This window comes from Hyaena hyaena, unplaced genomic scaffold (assembly GCF_003009895.1).
Source record: "Hyaena hyaena isolate Hyena2069 unplaced genomic scaffold, ASM300989v1 scaffold_116, whole genome shotgun sequence".
NCBI lineage: Eukaryota > Metazoa > Chordata > Mammalia > Carnivora > Hyaenidae > Hyaena > Hyaena hyaena.
The window spans coordinates 2,179,787-2,193,701 of record NW_024080748.1 but is presented as its reverse complement, the minus strand read 5'-3'; the positions used below and the strand labels follow the sequence as shown (position 1 = coordinate 2,193,701).

Below are 13,915 nucleotides of genomic sequence, written 5' to 3'. Positions count from 1 at the left end.
CCCTCTATTCTCTGTATCTCTCCTCTCTCCCCTCTCCTCTCCTCTGTCTCAATGGCCCTCCCTCACCCCTGCTTAAACATCACCTTATCACAGAAGCCTTGGCAGCAATGTCTGCCACCATCCACCCCTCCCCCAGCCTGCCTATTCTCCTTACAGATTTACTTTTTTCTCTGTAAGTCTTATCACCATTGTGTGTGTGTGTGTGTGCATGCGTGCGCGCGCACACACACACACGTAGTATAAATGCATCAGAGACATACGTTTAAACTTTGTGAAGCAGAGACAGTTTCTGGAACATGGTTTCTCCCTCAGCAAACGCTGAATGAATGAATGGCAGTTTGTTTATGACTAAGTACTCCTATATGTTCTGCAGTATAGATGTTATTCACTATGTGTAACACCTCCTCCGGGCAGCTTTCCCTTTGCCAGTCTTTTTTAAAGTTTAGTAACTTATTTTGAGAGAGAGGGAGAGGGAGAGAGAGGAGGAGAAAGAGAAAAAACATGAGTGGGGGAGGGGCAGGGGAGAGAGAGAATCCCAAGCAGGCTCCTCACTGTCAGGGCAGATCCTGACGCAGGGCTCGATCTCACAAATCGTTGAGATCATGACCTGAGCTGAAATCAAGAGTCGGAAGGTTAACTGACGGAGCCACCCAGGCGCCCCCACTTTGCCAGTCCTAATCGCAGGCCCCCTCTGCGCCCTTGTAGCCGAGTTTGCTTCCGTTCCTCATAGCAGAAAACACAGCACACAGCAGTCCGCTGAGAGTCTGTTACACCCACTGGAGTCTGCACATCTGGACACGGCCTCATTCCTGGCTCCCCTGACGTCAAGCCTGGAGCCCCCTTGCTGAATGAATGAAGGACACAGCCAAGGTGAGATAAGGAAAGAACAAAGTAAATAAAGAACTCAGCCATCACAGGCTGAGCAGACAGCTGGGGTCATGCTGTGACCCGAGGGGTTGACAAGTGTCCCCCTCCCACTATCCAGCCACAGAGTTACATCCGGGTCCTCTGGACACCAGGGCGCTAGGGGCATAAGTTTCCCTGCGAGGCGGTCCCTCATCTGTTCCCACAACACTCCTATAAGGGACAGAGATGAGGCCCAGCAGAGGCAGAGGGGGAGACGGGGTGCAGCGGCCCTGGTCAGGGGCCCCAGTACCACAGTTGTCCACTGGCCAGCGGGGTCTGCAGGGCCCCAACAACATGGACACAGCCACCATGGACCTAGCTCTTAGGCCTCGCAACCCCGTCCTCCCGTGGGAGCCGGTGGACCGAGCCACACAGGGCAGGCACTCAGGACTCCAGGGCCTCCGGTGATCTTCAGCCAGGTCGTACACCAGACTCATCTGCAGAACAGTGATTCCGTGAAGCCTGGCGTGGGGTCCTGTTCCCTCTAGAATCAACCAGCTGCACGGGTGACTCTGATGTAGCACCTGGGCTGAGAACCTCCACATTTAGAGCACAAACTTTGCAAACAGACGCATCGGGGTTCACACACCGGCCCAGCTACTAATGGTCTGTGTGGTGTTACCTCTCCGAGCCTTAACTTTCCTCATCTGTAAAATGGGGACCACTTTATAGGGAGGTATGAGGATTAAATGATGTATCAGCATTAAGTCACATTGATTAAGAGCACATATTGATTAAGTGTATGGGAAGTACCAGTACATGGTAGCTCAAAGAAGAAAGGTGTGGAGCCTAGGAAGAATACCAACCTAGGAGCAAGCTGTTGTCACCTGGGAGCCAACACTTCAGAGATCCCAGGGGGCCTGGCCTGAGTCCCTTGGACGTCAGTGAATAACGACGTGTAACAGGAAGCCCCCAGTTGGTGGGTGCTCCTGTCTCAGTGACCCGCCTGGGCCCCTCCACCGCCCTGCTCAACCTCCCTGAGCTGTCTTGTCTCCTGTTCTCCAGGGCACTCAAACCAGGCACCGACACACCACAGCACCCGGGTCAGCGACTGGTGTGCCGGGGCCCGTGTCCCAGAGGCCACCTGCCGGGTCTGCAGGGGCCAGGCTGGCATCTGTCAGCACGCAGCTGCGGGCCCAGCCAGGGGGGAGATACAACGATTCTCTACTCAGAGGATTTGCAAAGTACACAGCACATGAACTAAGTGCATGAGGCTTAGGGGGCTAATGTCGTGCTTGCTTCCCTGCATGTTTTTTCAAGCAAATAACTCTTCTTCGCCATAGAGAACAGAGAACTGGACGCCACTCTCTTGCTGGCATTCACGAGGTGCAGGAGGCCTTCCTCCAGGTCAAAGAAGAGGCCGGAAGGAAATGCTCGGGAGGGATGACGGGGAAGGGAGCAGTTTTCCCTGGTAGCTCTACCTAGAGCCGGGTCTCTCCGACATCCCTGCCCCTGTCCTACGACACTCCGTCTGGCCAGAGAGGGCTGAACGTGGGGGCTCCTAGCCACCAGCTCCCTACAGAATGAGCCACTCCAAGGCTGGGGGCAGCTCAGGGATGCCTAGAGCTTTTATGAAAGGGACATAATGTTATGTTTAATGGTAAATTATGAGAATATTTCATATCCGTTGCCATAATGTAGACAGTACAGAGAGGCTTACAGAACAAGGTAAAATTACTAAAATCCACATCTTCGAGATAAGTATGGCCGGTGCGTTTCCCACCTGATACATCCGAACTTCCAGAATCATGCTGTGCAAATACGTGTGCAATGTGCTTTCTAGTTTCTACTAACGTATCTTTTGATCATCTTTATTGTGTTAGTAGTGATGACGATGATGCTGCTACCTCTAGTCCAGGGTACGATCCTACTGGAGGAGAAAGAGAGTGGGGGAGGGGAAGAACAGGAGGGAGGAGGGGAAGACAGAGGGGAGAAAGATTGCTAGCTTTCACAGTAATTGCACTGAGCTAGGCATTATGCTAAGTGCTCTACACACCTTATTTTATTTTATCCTCCTAACAACATTATAGGCCCACGCTATTATCCTCAGCCTGCTTCGTCGGTAAGGAAACAACGCACAGAGGTGAAGCGGAAGTGGCTCCAGTCGCAGAGCTGGTAAGCGGCCAAGGTGAGGCTCAGACTCGGGTCTCTAACTTCAGATTCCACATCCTTAACTCTCAGCCCCTGCTCTGTTATGTACCATGTTCCAGCTAACCTCTCCATTACTAGCGGAAATGTAGGTCGTATCCATTTCTCGTGCAATAATAAAAACTAATTATACTGAATATCTTTTTGCACATGACATTATGCATTATCTAATTATACCCTTTGGATAAATTCCTGGAAGACAGGGTTTTTAACCCTTTTGGAAGAGAGCTCTACTATCTGTATCCATTGGGATGAGCTTTTGCTAAATACAACTGAGAAAGTAAAAACAGCACTGGTTTAAATGAGGCAGAGGTTTATTCTTATATAAAGAAGTCTGAAGACAGACATTGTATGGTGGCACATGAGGGAGTCAGGCTCCGTCTACCTTACCTTCCGCCCTCCTTAGGGTGTGGCATTTATCCTCATAGTCCAAGATGGCTGTAAGAGCTACAGTCATCACAGCCAAGTTCCAGGCAGCTGGATAGAGGAAGTGACAAAGAACAGTGTGGCCCATCTCTTTAAATACCTGCTGATTTATAACTTAATAAACTTAGTAACATGTCCACAGTTAGCTGTAAAGGAAGCTGGGAAGTATAGTGTTTCTCAGAGTGGGACTACACACCCAGCTAAATACTGGAGCTCTGGTGGAGCTGTGGCGGAAAAAAAACAAAAAAACAAAGTATCTTCCAGCCTCCCTGTAGATCCCATGCCAGTGTCCTTTTCAAGAGGCAGCGGGAGAATCGTGGGCTGAGATGTCAGGCATGAACTCGGAGAGGAGAGCTATCTTTGTAAGAACTATCATAACCATGCTAGTTAACCCTTCTCCCGTACCTAGTGCATTCCAACACTCCCCAAGATAGTGCTCGTATCACCTCTGATCTCCCAGGGCAAAGTTGGGAATCGGGCTCAGGGGGTTCCCCATCACGTATTGAGCACCTACTCTGTGCATCTCATTTTAACTCCTGGCATCCAAGCTGCTGCTTGGCCTCTCAAAGTGCCCTCCTGCAAGACTGGGACTAGACTGTCATCCACGAATGAAGGATTGAGAGAAAAGTGGCAAATGCTACTCAAACAGCCTGTGACCAGGGAAGCTAGAATTAAACACTACTGTACTTAGGACCAGAGTCTCTGCCTTTTCCATGTCATAATGCAGAGTCTTGCTTTCTTTTCAAAGAAACTATTATTAGAAGTGACAGTAGAGGGAGAGAGGCACCAGGATTTTCAGACTATAGAACACCCTCCTTCCCTGCCCACCCCTACACGGGCTTAAGGCACTATTGCTGAGTCCTAGGGTTTGGGTGATTTGCAGGCAGAGTTTCACCCTAAGGTACAGGTCTCTGGGGAAGGGGTGGGGGCCTTGGATCTTGGCCAGAGATACTTATCCTTAGCTGAGACAGTCTCATTACCTCTGTTGGGCAGGGGAGCTTTTTGGACATGACCAACTCTGCCTAGGGAAAAGCAGACCCTTGGAGAGCAGAATAGATGCAGGATTCTGGACCCAAGAAAGTCTCAACTGTGTGACAGAGTCCTGAGAGCAGACACCTCGATGTCCTTGAGAGAGGGTGGCCTGCCCAAGTGAGCCAAAGCATCTCGGGGCAAAAAGCTCGTCTCTCTCTCTCTCTCTCAACCCCCAAGGGATGACAACAGGCAGGGCCACCCGCTAGACTGGAAGTTCTGTAAGTTGGCATCTGAAATGCTATGCCAAGAGTTTGGCCCCAGGAATTGCTCATAGTAAACACTCAATAAATGGCAGCCATTTGTACATTAGTATGTCAATAATGATTAAAAGGTAAATGCTTGTTTATTTGAGTCATTAGTAGTACTAACCAGCTGCTAGTTCTGTATGTTACCTAATTTAATTCTCAGCCCAACACTGTGGGGCGAGTGTTACGATTTCCGCTTCAGAGATGATGAAGTGACACACGGTTGGGAAGGAGCAGACCTGGGATGTGACCCCCAATGTCCCCCACCCCCATCCTTTACTCTGCCACCTGTATATCTGTGCCACTGAGTCCTTTCTTAGTTTTTCTCAAAGAGAACATCTTCCATCTAGAGCCATTCCCCACCCAGCAATGACTACAGGTTGAATCAGTAAAAGGGATGAGAAATCCTCACACGTATAGAAGACTAATGTGACTAATAAACTGGGTTAAAGCATCACTGTATTTAGACTCATTTTTGTCGCTTGTATCTTTTCAATTGACAGATACAGGAGGCAAAATTACTAAGGTGGAGCAAGGCAGCGTTCCCTGAAATCTTGAACTTGTGACTCATTAAGGTCATCGTGCTAACCCAACCCCCTCTCTGACACATGGCGAAACTGAAGCAGGGGAGGGGCGATGCCATGTCTGAGATCACTTAGTGTCAGCACCTGGTGTTCTCCTTACTTCTCTGAAGTTGGAGAAGGAACTTCCTAATTTTTAGGATATCTCCATTTCTTAGGGCTTCCAGCCACGGCTCCCTAAAACTCTGGGGGCATGTAGAAGTTACCTGTTCTGTAACAAATTGTCCCCAAGCTTTGTGGCTTGGAGCAGCAATTTCTATGGGTCGGTAATCCAGGCACAGTTAAACTGGATCCTCTACTGCAGTGTCTCTTACAGGCTTGGATCCAGGTGCTACCTGGGGTAGAGTCGTGCCAACGGTCAATTGGGGAAGAATGTGCTTCCAAATTCATGCACATGGTTGTTGGCATGATTCAGTTCCTTGAACACAGTTGGACTAAGGGCCTTAGTATCTCACCAGCTGTTGGCCAGAGGCTCCTCCCAGTTCTTACCACTTGAACCTTTTCAACTGCCAGTGTGCTTCATCGAAGCAAGGAAGCTGAGAAGCCAATAGAGGGAATCTAGCAAGACAGAGGTCACAGTCTTTTGTAACCTGACATGAATGTGACATCTCTACATCACTGCCATATTCTATTTTCTAAAAACAATTCTCTGGGGGAGGGGGCCACACAAGGGAGTGAATTCTAGAAGGCAGGGGTCATTAGGAACAAGCCAGAAGCTACGTATGGCAAAGCACTATCTCCATTTCCCATTTTCCAAAGTGGTTTCTTTTCCTTAGGAAGAAAATTTTAAACAGGAATGCCTTTCAGCACTGAATTGACGGCGTCACTTCTGGGTGACCTTGCAAGTGTCAAGTCTTTGCATTTAAATATTTTTTTAATGTTTATTTCTTTTTTTGAGTGCACGCAAGAGAAAAACACAATACTAGTGGCAAAGGGGCAGAGAGGGAGGGAGACACAGTATCCAAAGCAGGCTCCAGGCTCTGAGCTGTCAGCACAGAGTCTAACAAGGGGCTCAAACCCACAAACCGTGAGATCATAATGGAGTCAAAGTCAGACTCTTAACCAACTGAGCCACCCAGGCGCCCCAAGTCTTTGCGTTTTAAAACTACTGAGCCAACCTCTCTCTTCAGGATCTAGACTCCAGGAGCATTACACCTGCCCTCTAGGCATTTTCCAGACAAAGGCACCCAGAAGGAGAAGCGACTTACCCAGGTAATGCGCCTAGGCCCTATCCTTTGGTCTTTGAGCCCAAGGCCACTCTGGGTAGGGCGGGTCCACCCCAATCCTGATTACCCTCTCAGTGCAGCTAATTGATTGCCATTTTCCCTGGGCATCCTGTGGGGCCTCTGGAATCTCTGGGAGTGCAGAGCACTGACTCAAGGATCCTAGAGAGTTCTTTGATAGATCGAGGATGGTTCTAGATCTGAGGGACTATCCACATTCATTCCTTCATTCACTCACTCACAGGAGGCTTCAGAGAAAAGCGCCTGAGCCGAGTCTTGTAGGATGAAAGGTGGGGAGGGCGGGTGAGACAGAAAGAACTGAGGACTGAGAATAGTGGGGGAGCCCATTAGCCAGCGGCTTCAGAGGCACAGGGGCCCGGGGGAGATTAGAAATGGGTGCATGGAAACCTTCCCTGCTCCTAGGCAGCCGCCCCCAACTCCACCCACAGCTATTCTGAAAGCACCCATTTTTGCCGGGTTCACCTCACACCCCAGAGGCTCCTTGGGGCAAACATCAGAGGAAGGTTATTTTGTGCCTCTTGGGCAAGCCTACTGCGAGAGGTGCTTTTGCCGTACCCCACTCCTGATGGGCTGCAAAGCTCCCCCCACTCAGAGAAGTGGGCCGTGCCAAGCTTCCACAGCTGGGTCAAGTTGAGGCACGTGATAAAGGGGGTTTTTCAGGTTCCTTTTCCCAGCCCTGCAGCCTGAAGCAGGCCCACCCTGCCTAATGCAATGCCATGGGGCCTACTGCTGCCATAGTTAGGAGCCAGGCCATGTTTCCGCCAAGGCACCTCCACCCATAGCATCCCACCCCTGGACACTCTGCGCCTTAACATTTGAAGCCATCCTCTGCCCTGCTGACACCATTTCTTTCTCTTTTCCTCCCTCCCTGCCTCTGTTCCTTCCTTCCTTCCTTCCTTCCTTCCTTCCTTCCTTCCTTCCTTCCTTCCTTCCTTCCTTCCTTCCTCCTTCCTTCCTTCCTTCTTCTTTCCCTTCCTCCTTCCTTCCCTCCTTTCTTACTCCCTCCCTCCCTTCCTTCCTTTCCCTTGATAGATTCTCCCATATCAAAATTCATTCTACCCATGTGCTCCTTCAAGAATCTGCTTCACAGGAAACAAATTTAGTCTGTCAGGAGTTAATGGGTGGAAATGAGTTTATTCAATTCACTTCCAAGATACTGTATTTAAATGTTGACAGGTGACTTCTGGATACCAGTGTTCCCAAAAGAGTGACTGCAGTTGTTGAATTAACAGGGGTGGAAAAGATATTCAGAGGTGGATGGGCCTTCCAGTGTCTCCCACATCATGCCCTATATGCTGGTAACATTCTAGTGGTCTGATCCCAGGAAGAATGGAGGGCAGAGATGGATGAAGTGACCTTATTTTCCTCTATTCTTTCACTTCCCACTTGAACTTGACCACCCAGGGGAAATCTCAAGTCAGCAGGTTCTGGCGGTGAAAAGTCAGGACCAGAGCCTTGGGTATCACCTGGCCTCCAGGCTCCTCCAGAAATCCACACAAGCCCTTTGTGGATGGAAAGATCAGCACCCAAGCAGGGGAAGTGACTTGCCCAAGGTCATATAGCAAGTGTATAGCAAAGTAAGGATCCTGGGACTCTGGAATCCCAGGCCTGTGCTTTGTTTAATGCTGATTTACAGAGGGGTCCATGGATGTTGCCTGTGATAAGTTCTAGGATAGAGCTGAAATGGGGAATCAAGCAACTGAATTTTCAGCCTGAGCCCCTAGTGCCCAGGAAGGACCAAAGCCATCCCAAGAAGCAGTGACTTCTCTTGGCCTTTCAAGCACAGCTATCCCATCAGCCCATATGGAAGCCCCCTCCCCTACCTCTCTAGAAGGGTGCTGGGTGGGTCAGGAAGGTGGGCAGGAGAGCAGGCAGAGAAAAGCCAGCCCTGTGCCAGCTGCCAGACATTCAACACTGAGAGGTTTTCCTTACACCTGCTGGCTCATCCATCAGCCTTTTGCCTGCCTGACCCCAGCAGCTGGCAGCTGGGTGGCTAGAATGGGTGTGGGCTGGGGGGTTCAGGTGCTGGCAGGCTGATGAGGGAGGGGGTGGGGTCAGGCTGGACAAAGTCTATTGCCACCTCCCTCTGGGAAAGAAAGACCAGAAGCCAGAAATTCCCCCAAAGGGATCCAGCGATCCCTGGATCCCTGTGGGAAGAGGGAGCAATCACAGCCTAAGGTCTAAAAGAACAGACTTTAGGGTCCAAGTAAAGGCTTCTCGGGGTCAAGAGCTAAAATGTCCCTTCCTCCACACAGAAAAACACCAGTCAGTTAAACTGCTCATCTGGGGCAAGGCTTTCCTGGGCACTATGATGGCTCTCTAGAAAGAGATGCTTTCTAACAGCCAGGGCTTTGCAATAGCGGAGCCAGCAGTGACCTCCCTGTCATCAGAGGGGTACAGAAGTGGTTGGACCAGTATCTGAGGATGCTGAGGAGGTAAGTGAACCCAAAGTACCCCCAGTCTCTCGAAGCAGGAGACAGCATGGTTTGAAGGAAAGAGCCTTTAGGTAATATACTCATTCTCTGAGTGAGTGAGTGAGTGAGTGAGTATATGTGAAGAGCAGTCACAAATCCAAGGTCATGAGGCACAGGGAGGAGAGGGAGATCAGTATAACTAGACTCAAGAGGCAAAAGAGACAGTACTTTATTTAGCAATAGAGTACTTGAAGCCCATCTCCCAATGGTCCGTAACACCCACAGGGGTGGAACGCTGTGGATAAGACCTCCTGAGTAAAACACTGGGGCTTCAGAGTCAAGAAGTTGATTTGAGTTCTGGCTCTGTTCCTTCCTGGGCAAGTTACTTGGCCTCTCTGTGCTTCCAGCTTTGCTTCTGAAAGACCCAGTAGAATTGCAGTCCTCACTTGCCTACAACAGGTGTTTGAGGGTCTGACTGAATCGGAGGACAGGCTCAAAGCCTTGCACAATGCCTGGTACACAGTAAGTGGGGCTCAGTAAATGGAAGCTGCTGTTTGTGTGAGGATGGAGGTATGGGGCCAAGTGATGGTGCACAGGGGCAACGAGAGGCATGGTGGGAACGTTAGCTGCTGCCCAGGCATCAGCCCCTCCCCAAGAATGCCCAAACACATGTACGTGCTCACACACACGCATACTCACATGTGTGAACATGTGACTGTGGAGTCTGCATGAAGGGAGAGGCTGAAGCAGGCACCCCTGCCTCAAAAAGAACACCCATTACCCTGTGATGAATAGCACAAAGGTGTGCTGGGTATCGCTCAGGCATCCTGACAGTAAGTCCAGGTCACTGGCCACTTGGCCAGCTCAGGCTGACTCCTTAGCCTCTCAGGACCTTGCCTGGCCTGTGCCAGGTATCCTGGCTTGCAAAGGCTGCCAGAGCGGGCTGTGCTGAGTGGTCAGAGTGGCTCACATCAACCTTCCCCCATTATCACTACTGCCTGCAACCTCCATCTACAGTGAGTTTACATGTATCTGTAAGCATTGCTTTGGCCATGGCTTCACTTGGGGAAAGCTGCCTTCTTCTTCCACAGGCAACAATAACCCAGGGGTCCCCAGAGACTTTCATTCTGCCCAGGACAGCTGAGTTTAGATGGAGACAGCCCAGGTAATAGGATACTCATTCAGCAGCGCATCTCATGCCTGGAGGCTTCCTACAGAACCGGGAGGCTAACCACAGAGCAGCAGAGAGCTTATAGGGAAATTCAACTTGGAGTTGATTCTGAAGCTGATGTCTTCCTCTTTCCAGTGACTAGGTAGAGGGCCTTTAGTTTCATCATCTATAAAATGGGAATGATAATGGCACTTGCCTCTGGGGTTGTTGTGAAATATAATTAGATTACAGTAAAGTTCTGGGCAGAGTGCTTGCACATAGCAAGCTCTCAATAAATGAATGATGAATTTAAAATTACAAATGTAACTTGTACTTTTCTTTTTAAATTATCTTTCTCTAGAGAAAGCATTAAGAATTTTCCACCAGGGGCGCCTGGGTGGCTTAGTCGGTTAAGCGTCTGACTTTCGCTTAGGTCAGGATCTCGCGGTTCGTGGGTTCGAGCCCCACGTCGGGCTCTGTGCTGACTGCCAGCTCAGAGCCTGGAGCCTGTTTCAGAGTCTGTGACTCCCTCTCTCTCTGACCCTCCCCTGCTCACGCTGTTTCTCTCTCTCTCTCTCCTAGAAATAAATAAATTAAAAAAAAAAAGAATTTTCCACCAGATCTCTTGATTATTTGCTCAGGATTCTGTCTTTGACAGCAAGACTACGGGACATGCTATCAGTGATATTATGGAAACCACCCATCATTGACCTTTTACTATTAAAGTGCCTGGTGTTCAGTAAATGTTCAGGAAGTGGTAGATTCTTTCTTGCCCCACTCACCCTTTGTGAGATACCCCTGAGACCCACTGTTGATATTCAATGGCCTTTAAGTACATTGGTAGACATGCCAAAGTCTACCACAAGTTATGTCTTAAGACACACCTGGCATAGAATAAAAATTTATCCTTAAGAGCAGCCTCTTTGTATTGACGAATATTATTATGTGCCAGGCACAGTTCTAAATGCTTCACATGATTTATTTCATTTAATCTTCCAAATAAGTTCACAGACGAGGCTATTGCTATGACCTCATTTTGTAGACGGTAAAACAGAAGTTTAGAGGGGTTAAGTAATTTACCCAGGGTCACCCAATTAATAAGGGGAAAATACAGAACTTGAACCCAGGTCTTTTTGAAATATAGCTTATGTATTTAGCAATAAATAGTCACAAGATAAAAATGAGGCTTCAGGGCTTTACAGAGGAGTGGTACAGACATCCACATTTGAAGTCCCACTAAGTGATACAGCCTATGTGTCAGAGATAGCCCTTGCAAGAACTCGTTCCTTCCCACTAAACTTTGGGCTGGTTTGCAAGCCACGGTTCATATGCCCAGCCCAGGGGCCAGGTCCCCACCTGGCTCCTGGCTCTTCTATCAGCCAGAAGCCACCTCTGTCCTTACCCACCCAGTTACAGATGCCAGGAACTACAGATTTACCAGGGCCCCTTGGGGAATATTTGAAAGTGCAGCACTCTTGAGGATACTGGTGGTTTGATTCAGTAGTGTACCAAGAATTGCAAATGGCCCTATGGCCCATCTCTACAAATTACTGATTCGTTCACCAGTCTATACTGCAGGAGCTGGAGATCCCATGGCTGAGGTCTCCAGACTTCCACACAACCTATCTGCTCAGCTCCCACACCACCATCCTTTCGGTAGGCTCCCTTTGCTGAGGGCACCATTGGCCAGCTAGCAGCCCCAAAGAGGATTCCAGAGAGGGAGAGCATGAATAAGAAAAGAAAGACAGACAGACAAAGAGCCCAGCAGCAGCTGGTAGGAGAGGCTGGATTCACACCTCTAATCTGCTTCTGCAGATTATGCTTCATGCAGTCAATAGGGGAGAAATGCCATGATTTACATGACAAGAACCAAAGGAGAGAATTATAGCAAATCAATTCTGCACGAGGAGATAAAGCCCCATATTTAATGTATGCAGTGAAAGGTAGAAATTCAATTCTCATAATGTCAGATGATGCTGATTAAACCTGACATTCATTATTAGTATGATGATTTTTCCTTCTCTTCTAGGGTTTGAAGAACAAACAGGCCCCATAAAGACAGGGTTGTAGAACATCATTGTAATCGGACAGCTGAATGACGAAACGGCTGCTCTGGCCACCACCCCTGACGACCCCCTCAGGAAAAGGAGCTCTTGAAACTGCACCAGTCACTGTTACCGAAGCTGGCAAAGGGCAAATGGTACAGCACAGCTTCGGGAAACTCAGGGAATGGAAATCTGGTGCAGCCATATACAAGCTGCATGCCTTTCTTGGGCCAATTTTCATCTCTGAGCCCATCTTCTCCTTGACCAAATGACTGAGATTAGTCACCAGTAGCATTCCCCAAAATCTCAAAGATGCCTCATGAAAAGGGAGTCCTCTAGACAAATATGTGAGGATTTGCCATATATGATAGCCTTCTCTCGGACCTTCGTGATGTCTGACAAGTCGTGCGGCAAAGAAACCTATTTAATTTTGTATCACCCTGGGGTTCCTTAAATCAGAGTTGACAAACTTTTTTGTGAACAGGGTCAGACAGTAAATATTTTAGGCTTGCCAGATCATCCAGGCTGTTACAACTACTCAACTCTACTGTTACAGTGGAAAGCAGCCACAGACAATATATAAGCAAAAAGGCTTGACTGCATTTCAATAAAGCTTTATTTAAAATACAGCTGCAGGGCCACAGTTTGCCAATCTTTGCCCTTGACCATGAACTGCCCCAGCCCAGCTTTCTTTTCTAGGCAAGACCTACTAAAAGGTCAAGTAACACAGCAGGTGAGAAGTGGGGTTGAAATCCCAGTTCTGCCAGTTAGGGATTCTGAATTTTCGGTAAATGACTTAAGCTCTGTTACAGCTGCCGGCATACAGATGTGGAGTCAACATGACAGTTTATTGAAAGAATGTAAAATACTTGGCACGGCCACTGTCACCTAAGCGCCCGCTAATTATTCATGTCGTTGATGACAGTTCAGTTGTTATTACTAATATCAGTATCCAGCAGTGGAGTGTCCTTTGGAATGTCCAGAAGAAACAATCTCCAAAGAGGCCCCTTGCTTGTGTTCTGCTAGGAAGTGAGGAGCGGGGAAGACTGACCATGAGTTTGTCACCAGAGTGACGCAGCCACAGCCCTCTCGTGGAGTTTCCAGACTCTCATCATGAATTTCCCATCAGAGTTCATCCTCTCCGACCTCCCTGTCAGAGAAGTTTCTTTAGCCTCCTTTCAGCTCAGTTAATTACAGCCGACAGTGACTGGGCCACCAAATGAACTACGGCTCAACTCACAGCTGCCCCCTAGACTCAGCTCCAGCCAGCTGGCCGGGGCAGCCTGGGAAGAAAGCCCACCCACCTCTGTGGGCCCAGTCCGGACCGCCAACGTCAGGGACACCTCCAGAAACTGGGAGCACACCTATCTCACATAACAAAACACAGATGCCTGGCAAAGCCTCCTTCTTCATGATCTCCTGGTGGGGAAAGCCTCGTTTTCTAGAGTAGATGTTGTATTCGCACCAGAATTTCTGACCTGACATGTAAGGAGCCTTGCCTTGGGACAGAGGAGGAGGGATGCCTGGTGATGTTTAGGGAAGCCAGCAGGAACGGGAGATGGGGAGGCGTGTGCACACATGTACATGGGTGAGCATATGGCGGAGGGGTCTGGGCGGCAGGCTCTCATCTTGCTTGGCTGTGGCTTAGATTGGGCCCTATCAACTTGTTGCACTATCCTGGTGCTTGCAGAAGCAAGGACTAAGCCCGACACTTGGGAGGTGCT

The 13,915-nt window shown here is 49.1% G+C and overlaps 1 long non-coding RNA gene across 1 annotated transcript; it reads left to right on the top strand.

Annotated features, from left to right (window-relative positions):
- The first annotated feature begins 6,468 nt into the window (after nucleotides 1-6,468).
- Nucleotides 6,469-7,835, top strand: LOC120234800. The gene is made up of 2 exons (XR_005529202.1): nucleotides 6,469-6,550; nucleotides 7,759-7,835. It is a non-coding gene; the product is annotated as an uncharacterized LOC120234800 (long non-coding RNA).
- Nucleotides 7,836-13,915: the final 6,080 nt, after the last annotated feature.